Source organism: Dermochelys coriacea, chromosome 3, assembly GCF_009764565.3.
Source record: "Dermochelys coriacea isolate rDerCor1 chromosome 3, rDerCor1.pri.v4, whole genome shotgun sequence".
NCBI lineage: Eukaryota > Metazoa > Chordata > Testudines > Dermochelyidae > Dermochelys > Dermochelys coriacea.
Window position 1 is genome coordinate 7184695 of NC_050070.1, and position 12358 is coordinate 7197052.

At 44.1% G+C, this 12358-nt stretch overlaps 1 protein-coding gene across 5 annotated transcripts in view; it reads left to right on the forward strand.

Moving 5' to 3' along the window:
- EXTL3 (exostosin like glycosyltransferase 3) overlaps positions 1-12358 on the forward strand; it is a 242058-nt gene that overhangs the window by 102630 nt on the left and 127070 nt on the right. For all 5 annotated transcript variants that reach the window (XR_006279658.1, XM_038394993.2, XM_038395005.2 and 2 more), the window contains one exon: positions 3854-4010. The gene's annotated coding sequence lies outside the window, so the exon portion shown is untranslated. The remainder of the gene's footprint in view (positions 1-3853; positions 4011-12358) is intronic.

Consider the following 12358-nt stretch of genomic DNA (forward strand, 5'->3'; position numbering starts at 1 on the left):
TTGGGTCAGGAAGGAATTTTCCCAGGGTCAGATTGGCAGAGACCAAAGCTGTGTTTTGCCTTACTCTGTAGCATGGGGCATGGGTCACTTACACTAGTTTACACCTGCAGGTGGTGAATTCTCATGATTTAAGGACTTTGGTGACTCAGCCAGAAGTTAGGGGTCTGTTACAAGAGAGTCAGTGGGCGAAGTTCTATGGCCTACAATGTGCAGGAGGTCAGATTAGATCATGGTGGTCCCTCCTGGCCAGGGCCATCCCTAGACATTTTGGTGCCTGCGCAGCCCCCCCTCACCACGAGGGGGGAGGCTGGCCTCTGCAGGGGTGGGGGGCTGCGCCCAAGGTCTGTGGGGGACAGGAGCAGGCTTGGTGGGCAGTGGGGAAACTGCTTCTGCCATTAGTCTTTGAGTCTACATGAAAATACTGAAGGTGTTAATCCAATACAGTACATCAGGTAGCTATGTTTCTGTGAATAATAAATTAGTTGAAGTGTAAATGTGAGGCCATCTGTTAGGATAAAGCAATGTCTTGGAAGATGCATACAGAAGCATGCATGTGCATACATGTACATACTGTTAATGTACAGTTCATAAAACAAGCTACTGCATTAAACTGCTTTTCCATTTGATACTTGTTACTTTTCTCTATTTGTTGCTTTTTTCCCCTGTCTTCCCGCTTTCCAAATTTAATGTTGCTATTTACCCAGAAGATTATTACCTTTTGCCCTGATTTTCACCTGTTGTTTAATTTTTAGAATAAACACCAGGAAATTCCCAGGAAACTTTAAACAAAATAAAAACTAAAATTGAAGGGCTTTGGATATGTAGCACCTGTATAATGCTCAGCATCTTCAGAGTGCTTTGCATGCTAATCCTTGCAGCAATCCTGTGGAGTAGGGAAGAATGGGTTCCATTTTTTAAGGTATGGAAACTAAGTCATACAGGTTGTGACTTTCCAAAGTCATAGAAGCGGGATTAGAATTCAGTACCTCAAGGCTCACAGCACCATTCTTGGTCCACTGGACCATTCTCCTTCACAAGACTGTGTCCTACAATACATTGCGTTGTAGAGTCTTGAATTGCTGCAACATCGAGGCAGTTGAGATTTTCTTTGAGATTTCCCTCAAAACATGAGATATTTTCTAGTTAGTATGGGTGGTGGCCTCTTTGCAGGGACCTTCATGGGGAGGTGCGAGGGTCACTAGATTTCTGTCCCGTCTTGGACAAGCAAATGATGTGTTCGCACAGAAGGTGCAAGTTATGCTACAAAAGCTGGGTGGTATTGCTCCTGTCTGATCTCTTAGAAATAAGTTGCTGCATGTAATGGAGAATGCAGTGTTGGTTCTAGGCAGCAGTCCAGGGAGTTCAAAGGTTCTGTTTAACATGCAGTGTGCAAAGGTTTGTTTAATATTTGGTGTGCAAATTCCTAAAAGGCTTATGCCCGTTTTTAAAGATTTAACGGTACAAGCATGTTCCTGTCTGCACGTGGTATTGTGCTCTTTTGATTACAGTGTAGACATACCTATAGAGACTAGCTATGGAAAAGGTGACCCATTCTCTCCCTGTGACTCCTCACAATTCTGAAATAAGGAAAAATTTTAAGTGGCAATAACATACTGTGCACCTCCTGAAAAGAATGAGCTTTCTCACCTTGCCTTGTATAGCTCTCCCTCCCCTTGATTGCTGTAAGGTGTCTCATTTCATGTTGTATCTAACCTAGATGGTAGATTCTTCCGAACAGAGAGCATCTTTTACACCTAGGGCCCATTGAGGTTCTGTGTTTCTGTGAGTAGTCTACTGGACTGGGACCCAGGAGACCTAGGGCATGCACACCTCTGTGTCTCTATTTACTTTCTTACCTTTTTACTTGTCTGTTTAGGTTCTAAGCTATTCTGGACCAGGACTATCTCTTACTATGTATTTGTACAGCTCCTAGCATGAGGGAACCCCAATCTCAGTTCGATTGTTCTGTTACATTTACTATTGTTTTGGCCACCACTAAAAATACATGGCTTCATCTTCTTCCTTTGGAAGACTCTTCTACAGTCTGTGGCTCTAACTTTTTGGACACACTTCCTAATAAAATCAGACTTAAGTGTTCCCTTTCCAAATTTCATGTAATTATTTCTGTCATTCCCCACATTCCTTTCTCTGCTCATTGTTTGCCCTTCAAAATTTATATCCTCTTATCACATCTCCTCCCCTTTGGCCTTAGTCATTGCTTAATGTGCTTTTTTTTAAAAAAAAAAAAACTGTGTTTTGATCAAAAGGGTTTAAAGAGTTTAGGTTTCAGTGCAGCAAGCTGAGACCAGTGACTCGAGATGGTCTGCCGTGCAGAAGGTCTGGAGGACTAGTCCAGACATAAATTAATAGTCTTCAACATCAAAGTTTGTGGCATCAAAGGAAATGGGCTATTTTGGTGCAATTATCAGAATAATGTTGAAATCAGATCAAAAAGTATCTTGTGTCTCCATTTCTAGACTGCATTTTTTAAATCAAAGGACTGTTTTATTTTAAAAAATAAATGTTAAGACCACAAGAGGATTTCAGAAAGGAGAAAATCGGGCTGCTTTGTTTCTGTGAATAAATGAAGATTTTTTTAAAGTACTTTGTCCATTTTAACTTGTTTGTAATTGGTTTTTAACCTCCGATGTCTCAAGCCTGCAACCTCTTAAAAAAGGGAACCCTCCTAAGAGTGTTCCAAAACTGGCACTGGAATTTGTTTTGAGGTCCCTGATAAGGGCTATACTATGGTTGATTAAGGTACAGTGTTTTTACAGAGCTGGATACACCTAGCACGGAGCTCAGATACAAATGTGTTCTCGAGTGGTTAGAGGGAACAATAATTTCTCCCTGGCGCACACCATTTAAATTTAATCATCGCTTAAACAGCTGTAAACGATTACAGTCTTTAAGCAAAATTCAGCCCCGTGGCTAAGCCAAATCCACATGGAAAGCAGAATATAAAAACAAAGGCTCTTTAACACAAGTTACTTTTTTAATTTTTAAAGACCACTGTCCAAGATAATCTCCTCTTTACTTGGATTATAATTCCACTGAAAGTCTGAAATGATTACTTTCTTAACTGAGAGAACTTGCTTGCTTGCTTAAGACACTGGAATTGCTCACAGGATCTGGGACTCTCGATATCAGCTGAGTGGTCCTCTTGGTGGTGAGATGTTTGCTCATGGAGGGCAGATGGTCAAGGGAGAAGTCGGAGAGGGTTCACAGAACCCTTCTTTTAAATAATCATGGGATTTTTGCAAACTATACTAACAAAAACAAGTCAATGTTTTTGGCTTCCTCCTCTTGATTAGTGCCACATCCGTTTGTGTCTTTTCAAGAGCTCTTTCTTGAACCACTCTGAGTTTGAGCTGAATAAAATCAGAAAGTAGATTTGAAATCTTACAGGCTTGGTGTGGTTCCTGTGTGCAGCGGGTGGTTACATATCATAAATGAACATAGTGGAGGAGATCATTCAAATAATAGCTGTTAAAGTAAATGACTCATCTCTGTAGTTGATGTGTTGGTTGACTGGGGAGTGCAGGGTCTCCAAACGTTATTTGAAACATAGAAGAAGCAGAAGTGCTTGTGAGCCGAATGTCTTTGTGTTGAGTGCATTTGTTGCACACTGTTATCTTGTTGCATTTATGCTCCAGAAAATAAAGGAAAAGGAGTAAGCTGTTCTACAGTAATTGAGTACACTGACAGTGGCTCTTGTTCACCAGTAGACTTTGGAGCTCACAGATATATTGCATAGGGCTGGAGTTGCTTGATTTGAAATGCTTTGGTTCCAAGTTCATCAACTACAATAATACACAACAATTAAAGAAGTCTTCGTTGTTTTTGTGTTTAGTTGACCCTGTTGGCCGTCCATGGGAACACTGTGAGATCTGAGCAAGAAGGTGGTTGCGAAGGAGTCTGAAAGCGCCCAGATAAAACTTTCTCATTGGTGATCACAGCTATCTGACTGGTAGGAAGTTGGATTCAGGTTGCAGAAACCTGATTTTCAGGTAAGGTGTTTACTGTGGGTTCAAGCATGCATTGCTCCTTGGATGCGACTGCCAGATGTCTTCATGCTGAAATGTGGTCCAGGAGAAACTATGCCAAGTCTTCTTAAATCACAGTAAAAACAACAAGGAGTCCTTGTGGCACTTTAGAGATGAACAAATTTATTTGGGCGTAAGCTTTCGTGGCTAAAATCCACTTCTTCAGATGCATGGAGTGAAAAATACAATAAGCTGTGTATATATATTATAGCACATGAAAAGATGGGAGTTGCCTAATCAAGTGGGGGGTCAGTGCTAATGAGGCCAATTCAATTAAGGTGGAAGTGGCCTATTCTCAACGGTTGACAAGAAGGGCTGAATATCAACAGAGGGAAAATTACTTTTGTAATGCTAACAAGGCCAATGCAATCAAGGTGGACATTGCCTGTTCCCAACAGTTGACAAGAAGGTGTGAGTATCAACAGAGGGAAAATTACTTTTTGTAGTGACCCGTCCACTCCCAGTCTTTATTCAGGCCTAATTTGTTGGTGTCCTGTTTGCAAATTAATTCCAGTTCTGCAATTTCTCATTGGAGACTGTTTTTGAAATTTTTTTGTTGAAGAATTACCACTTTTAAGTCTGTTATTGAGTGTTCAAGGAGACTGAAGTGTTCTCCTACTTGTTTTTGAATGCTACAATTCTTGATGTCTGATTTGTGTCCATTTATTCTTTTGCATAGAGATTGTCCAGTTTGGCCAATGTACATGGCAGAGGGGCTTTGCTGGCACATGATAGCATATATCACATTGGTAGATATGCAGGTGAACGAGCCCTTGATGGTGTGGTTGATGTGGTTAGGTCCTATGATGGTATCCCTTGAATAAATATGCAGACAGAGTTGGCAATGGGGTTTGTTGCAGGGATTGGTTCCTGGGTTAGTGTTTTCGTTGTGTGGTAAGTAGTTGCTGGTGAGTATTTGCTTCAGGTTGGGGGTGCTGTCTGTAAGCAAAGACTGGCCTGTCTCCCAAGGTCTGTGAGAGTGAGGAATTGTCCTTCAGGATAGGTTGTAGTTCCTTGATGATGCGCTGGAGAGGTTTTAGTTGGGGGCTGTAGGTGATGGCTAGTGGCATTCTGTTACTTTCTTTGTTGGGCTTGTCCTGTCATAGGTGACTTCTGGGTTCCCTTCTGTCTGTCAGTCTGTTTCTTCACTTCACCAGGTGGGTACTGTAGTTTTAAGAGTGCTTGATAGAGATCCGGTAGGTGTTTGTCTCTGTCTGAGAGATTGGAGCAAATGCAGTTGTATCTTAGAGCTTGGCTGTAGACAATGGATCGTGTAATGTGGTCTGGATGAAAGCTGTAGGCATGTAGGTAAGTATTGCTGTCAGTAGATTTCTGGTGTAGGTGGTGTTTATATGACCATCGCTTATTTGCACTGTAGTGTCCAGAAAGTGGATCTCTTGTGTGGACTGGTCCAGGCTGAGGTTGATGGTGGGATGGAAATTGTTGAAATCCTGGTGGAATTCCTCAAGGCCCTCCTTCCCATGGGTCCAGATGAGGAAGATGTCATCAATGTAGCGCAAGTAGAGTAGGGGCGCTAGGGGACGAGAGCTGAAGAAAAGTTGTTCTAAGTCAGCCATAAAAATGTTGGCACACTGTGGGACCATGCGGGTACCCATAGCAGTGCCGGTGACTTGAAGGTATAAATTGTCCCCAAATCTGAAATAGTTGTGGGTGAGGACAAAGTTCAGCCACCAGGTTTGCCGTGACATTATCGGGGATATAGTTCCTGACGGCTTGTAGTCCATCTTTGTGTGGAATGTTGGTGTAGAGGGCTTCAACATCCATAGTGGCCGGGATGGTGTTTTTCTGGAAAATCACCAATGGATTGTAGTTTCCTCAGGAAGTCAGTGGTGTCTCGAAGATAGCTGGTAGTGCTGGTAGCATAGAGCCTGAGGAGAGAGTCTACATAGCCAGACAGTCCTGCTGTCAGGGTGCCAGTGCCTGAGATGATGGGGCGTCCAGGATTTCCAGGTTTATGGATCTTGGGTAGCAGATAGAATACCCCTGGTTGGGGCTGTAAGGGTGTGTGTCTGGGTAGATTTGTTCCTGTGCTTCTTCAGGGAGTTTCGTGAGCAGATGGTGCAGTTTCTTTTGGTAACCGTCAGTGGGATCAGAGGGTAATGGCCATAGAATGTGGTGTCAGAGAGTTGCCTAACAGCCTCTCGTTCATATTCCGACCTATTCATGTTGACTACAGCATCTCCTTTGTCAGCCTTTTTGATTATAATGTCAGAGTTGTTTCTGAGGCTGTGGATGACATTGTATTCGCATGGCTGAGGTTATGGAGCAAGTGATGCTGCTTTGCCACAATTTCAGCCCATGCACGTCCCCGGACGCACTCTATGTAGAAGTCCAGTCTGTAGTTTCAACCTTCAGGAGGAGTCCACACAGAATCCTTCTTTTTGTAGCGTTGGTAGGAAGGTTTCTGTGGGTTAGTGTGCTGCTGAGTGGTGTGTTGGAAATATTCCTTGAGTAGGAGACAGCGAAAGTAGGATTCTAGGTTACCGCAGAATTGTATCATGTTCGTGGGAGTGGAAGGGCAAAAGGAGAGACCCCGAGATAGGACAGACTCTTCTGTCGGGCTAAGAGTATAGCTGGATAGATTAACAATACTGTTGTGGCCCCTTGTGGCATGTAGGAGTTAAGATAGCTTAGTGTCTTTTTTTCCTCTGTAGAGAAGCAAAGTGTGTGGTGTAAATGGCGTGTCTACTTTTTGTAAAGTCCAGCCACGAGGAAGTTTGTGTGGAAAGTTGTTGTTTTGGGGTTTTTTTTGTTTTTGTTTTGTTTTGTTTTTTTTATGAGAGTCTCCAGTTTTGAGAGCTCATTCTTGATCTTCTCCTGTTTGCTGTATAGCATGTTGATCAGGTGGTTCCGCAGTTTCTTTGAGAGTGTGACACAATCTCTCACCATAGTCAGTGTGGTATGTTGATTGTAATGGATTTTTTTACCTTCAGTCCTTTTGGTGTTTTCCATCATACCTGGGGCAAAATACACCTCCATTGCTTCTTTGCATATGTGCTAAAGAACTCCTGTTCCATTGAAACACTGGCACTTAGCAGATGGCTGCTGCATACTACTCCTATGGAATGCAGTCATCTGTTGTTAAGGTATTTTTAAAGTGCCAGGTACTGAAATACCTGGGTGCTGAACATATGAAAAGGGCCTAAAACTTCAAAAGGGTTAAATGTGTCCAGGGAACCCTGACAACTCTTCTGTCTTGCTGAGCTTGCTTCCACTGAGTCTGAACTACAGAAGTGTCCTCTCTTCCTCTGAAAGACCTTTATTCGGGTAGGGCAGGTGTTGAGCTTATGCGGTTCCAGAATTGGTGTCTCCCCTGGAACAGATCAGACCAGCTGCCCTGGGAGGCATGGTTTGAGACCCCAATTGAGAGTTCTAGCCGATGACTGAAATTCTAATGGCTCCAGCTATACCCATCCCCAAAACATGCCTATTTCTTACAGCCACTTCGGCTCCAGATGTGGTTAGTTCCCATATTTACAGTCTTCTGCCTGCTATAAAACACTCAGCCTTTTCCTCTATTCTAGTTGTGTTGTGGTGTGGTGAGGGAGAGGTATTGCAGCACTTGGGTGTCTATTGGAAAGTAAAAAGAAAAGGAGTACTTGTGGCACCCTAGAGACTAACAAATTTATTTGAGCATAAGCTTTCGTGAGCTACAGCTCACTTCATCAGGTGCATTCAGTGGAAAATACAGTGGGGAGATTTGTGTCTGGGGATTTCAGGACAAGCTTGTAGAGCTTCCCTGCTTGTGGGTGAAGAGAGATGAGCTCCAGCTTTCCCAGTCCTGTTGGGGGCGGGGGGAAAATGCTTCCTCTTCCTCTATCTCAGGAACTGTTCCTAGTATGTCCCAGAGAAAGCTTGGTGGCTAAAGAGCAAGTCTGTGGCAGAGCTTAGACTAGAACTCGGATCATCGAACTCCCAGTCCCTCGCTTAAAGCACTGTGTGAGATTTCCTCCTGTAGTGTATCCAAATGTAACTGCAGGAACAAGTGGGCAGAACATAATCATCTGTGCTGGGCCATCCTAGATGCAGAATTACTGCAGCCCTGTGCCCCTTGTTAGTAATTTGGAAAGGAAGCTGTTTTCCCCAGCCTCCCCCCCTTCCCATTGCCCTTATTAAAATCTGAGTTGTGGGAAAATGCTCGAATGACTTTATAGAATCCAGATGTTCTGTCTGGGAGCAGGAAGCCCAAATGCTACTGCTGACCTGTGAAGCTAAAAATAATGACAGCATTACAACCAGTGTCTTCCTCAGTTCAGTGTGCAGCTCCTCTCACCAGATGCACCTTGGTGGTTGGAGGCAGATGGAACAGGGTGCAGGCAAACAGCTTGTTAGCTTGATTGCTCAGTATTTTAATTGATTTTTGTTTTTATTACAGTAGTGCCTAAAGGCTCCAGTGGAGATCAGGGCCCCATTATGTTAGGCACTGAAAAGAAATGCAATAAGAGAAAGCCCCTGCCCAAAGAGCTTACAATCAAATTGAAGATAAGACAGAGCAAGTGAGTGTAACAAACCGTTAGAGGGAGGAGGAAGAAAGCACAGGCCAGGTAGGTGCATATTGTGATAGGCCCAGATCATGAAAAGTGTTAATCCTTTATTATTAGTTATCAAGATAATCAGCTTTCCCAGAGTGCCCCTCAACCTCACTGTTGTCATGTGGCTGACTTCCTGGGGACATCGCAGCTGAGGTGGGTCTGGATGGGGGAACTGAATGAGGCCAAAGCATTCAAGGAGTGCATTCCACACGCAAGGGGTTTGTTGTGGAATAAAGCACAGAGGCATCTGGGGAAGAAGTGGGCAAATGGGCATTCAGGGTTGGCATTGCTGGCGAAGCAGAGGGGGTGGGGAGCAACATGATGAGAGTAGCTTTTGTTTCATGCAGTGTAGATTAGAGTAATGTTGCTATGGCCACAAATCTTCAAAAGCTGCAGCCAATTTATGAATTTCCTCTTTGAATACATCCTAACACTGAAATCTGTTTGTTTCTGAAATAATCTTCCAGGAGAAGCTCTATTGCTGGTCACATTTAAAACTAGACAAGAGCCTGTACTGCCAGTTCAGCCTAGCTGTAGGAGGATGCCCTGATGAGTGTCTTCCATTGCTAGAATCTAGGGAAGCTTTGTGGGCTAGAGTGAGCATTTACCTTAAGTTTCCCTTTTGTTCAGTGTTATCCTGTTACTTCAAGTTAATTACCCCTACTTCTCCCCACCCCCACCCCATCCCTGTGGGGTTTGGAGTCCCAAGACGCTAGAATAGCAAGGAAACTATTACTGCATGTCTTCCCTGACCGTGCTTCGCCCCCTGCCGAGCGTTCTCAGTGAAGTGTCCAGGGATAGCTCTGCCTATCCAACTTTCCCTGCAGAGCCATGGGGCTCCAGAATCAGAGCTTCGAGAAACAGTGGCAGTGCCTCCTGTTGCTGCAGTGACTGAAAGACTTTTTTGTTCCCTTCTGTTGCAGCTATGCCCAGGCATGAAGGAGCCTGTCCTTATCGCAGTGTCTTTGGCAGCATAGCCAGAAGGTGCCCATGCGGTGGCCTTCAGCTCTTTGAGCACTGGGCATTGTGCAGGGGGAGGGAGAGGGGCTCTTTGGTTTCTCTGGAGTAAAGATCCCCATCTTGCTCAGAAATTAGTCACCAGGGCTCTTATCCATCTGGGCAGTGAGGAGGGGAGGGAGAAGAACATTAGTTTGTGCTGATGTACAGATGTCTGAACTCTTGTGGAGGGACGAGTGTTAGACAATGAGCCATGTCTCTGCCATGCTCCTGTGTGTTTGCTCAGTTCAGAAGCAAATGACCTGGCAGCTGAATGGCATGGATTCTTCTTGCCACCTCGGGAGTTTCCAAACTCAGCTCATGTTTTGTCTCATTGACTTAGTCTAATGAAGGTCACGTTGGGGGTTTGAGCACAACAGTGTCAACAAGGGACTCCTACATTTTAATCTCTTCTCTGCCACTGACCTCCTCTGCGGCCTTGGACATGTAACTGCTCTCTGCCTCAGTTTCCCCATGGCTTCTACCTCACATCCATCAGTTTGTTAATGTCCTGTCCTTTCCAGCTACCTTTGCTATTAAACTGTGCGGTACCCTAGAGTGGGATGGACATTATTTGTACAGTACCTTGGGTTTGTATGCATGCTTCAAAGATGTGTGACTTTGGTAACAGTATCCTGCAGCTGGATGGCTGGGTTGAGGGAGGGAGCTGCTGCACTGAGTACTGGGGGCCTTAGGGGGCTGTGGCCTACTAGACAGTAAGCAGCACTTACTGTCTTGCATCGGTGGGAGAACTTGAAGGCAGCTGTCATCCTCCCTGGAGTTGTGGGAGAAAAAGAGAAGAGCAGGGTGTGGAACGAGGTGCAGGGAAGACAGAAATTTCAGAGGGAAGACAGCATAAAGGGTAAGAGGGGGAAATTTTATACATCTCTTAGCGCTTCTCATCCTAGGGTCTGAAAGCGCTTCACAACTGTAATAAGGTAGGACTGTGTCTTGGGAGAGGTGGACCTAAAATATAGCTCAAGGGTCCTGGTGGGACTGGGAGGGACACTGAGGGTGAAGGGTCTGATGATACAGGGGATAACAAATGAAATCAGGGTGTGTATACATTGTATGTATTCTAATGCCTTTTGCTTTTCTAGCTTTGGCTTCCTTCCTCCTAAAGTTTCTTCTCTAAATATATTGGCAAGCAATGTTTACTTGAAACTAAATTAAAAATGCAACTGTTTATACAGCTTCAAAAGCAGGAAATCCTAATAAACAGAGCACGGTGTTATCAATCTGCTCTTAGAGTAGCAGCTAGTGCCTCGCGGCACTAAATTGCGTTTGTCTGTAGCATGATCAACACACACAGGGGCTGCGGATTGTGGTTCTTGGACAATAGTGCGTATAAGATTTTGCATGTATACATTAAAGAATAAGCTTGACTATTGTGAATGGTCAGCTTTTAACCCCTCTGAGATGTGGAAGGGTTGAGGCTTGTGCCGTTGATCAAGGAAAGATTGCGTGCCCTAGATTTGCAGTGAGGTCTCCTATTTGCCCTGCAAACTGCAGTGCTCTCCATAACAGGTAATAAGCAGGGACAAAATGAAAGCAGAGGGTGCCATCGTAAACCTGCGAGGTGGAGCCACCCCACCATCACATACCTTAAATATTAGTGTAACAGTCTCACCTTATTCAGAAGCATATATGGTAACTTCTAAAGTGTCTCAGGTGCATACAGAGTCTCTAGCCTTAAAGTACCACCTGTCTGACCACCTGCCCTGCATGGTGAGTTCGGTTGTAAAGCAATGAGTTCCTGGAAAAGATGCTCCTGTCCTCCAGGAGAGGTGGGATACCCGTTTGTCCAACACAGAACTTCTCCAGTAGTCAGTTCTTATTCTCTCCCTTGTCTTTTCCCTCGCTGCTTACCCCTTCATTGTGTGTGATGCCCATTTGTTGTATCTTCTTGCAATTTTGCCATCTTGCTAAGCCATCTGTTGCAGGATCTCCTTTTTCTTTTGCCTTTTGTACAGCATGTAGTATAAAGGAGGCCCTGACACAGGGCCCTCTTGGCACTACTGAAATATAGATAAGTACTAAGAATCCTCTTGTTCTAAGTGTGTAGGAACTACCTGGAAACTTCCCCCACCTTTCTGTTTGCCTAATCACAATATTTAACATTCCTATTACGCGCTTCAGACCAATCACCTTTAACTCCGTTGTTCTGAGATTCCTTATCTGGGAGAGACAGAGATTTATGACGTTAAATGGGTTTGAAATTACTGGATTAAATATCTGTAACTGGCGTTGTTATGCTGGGCTAGCTGAGTCCTGGGGTTTGCAGTAGGTAGGAATTAATAGGGACAAGTTCTTTTTGCTGTGGTTGCTAATTGTGCAGCAGTGCTTTTATTTAAAGAGCCCACCCAGTGCACCTTTTAGCAACGTACAATGGAAATGAACGGTGAATAAGACTCGAGATTGATTCTACTTTCTGAGTCCCTGGTTTACTCTGGGGTGCACAATGAAACCCTCTGCTTATAGTGAAGTAGTAATAATTGGCTCTTATGTAGAGCTGTTCTGCCTGTAGATCTCATAGTGGTTTGCAAAGGAAGAAAAATAACATTTGTCCCTGTTTTATCAGTGAGGGAGCAGAGGCACTTAGAGACGTGACTTGACCCAAATCACATAGCAGGTCAATTGCAGAGCTGGGAATAGAACTCCGGACTCTTGGCCCCCAAACCAGTGCTTTGTCTGAGGTTACTCTGCCTCTCATTGACTTTGTTGAAATAACTATCCTGAATTGTTCCGGTTAGTGAGACCTCA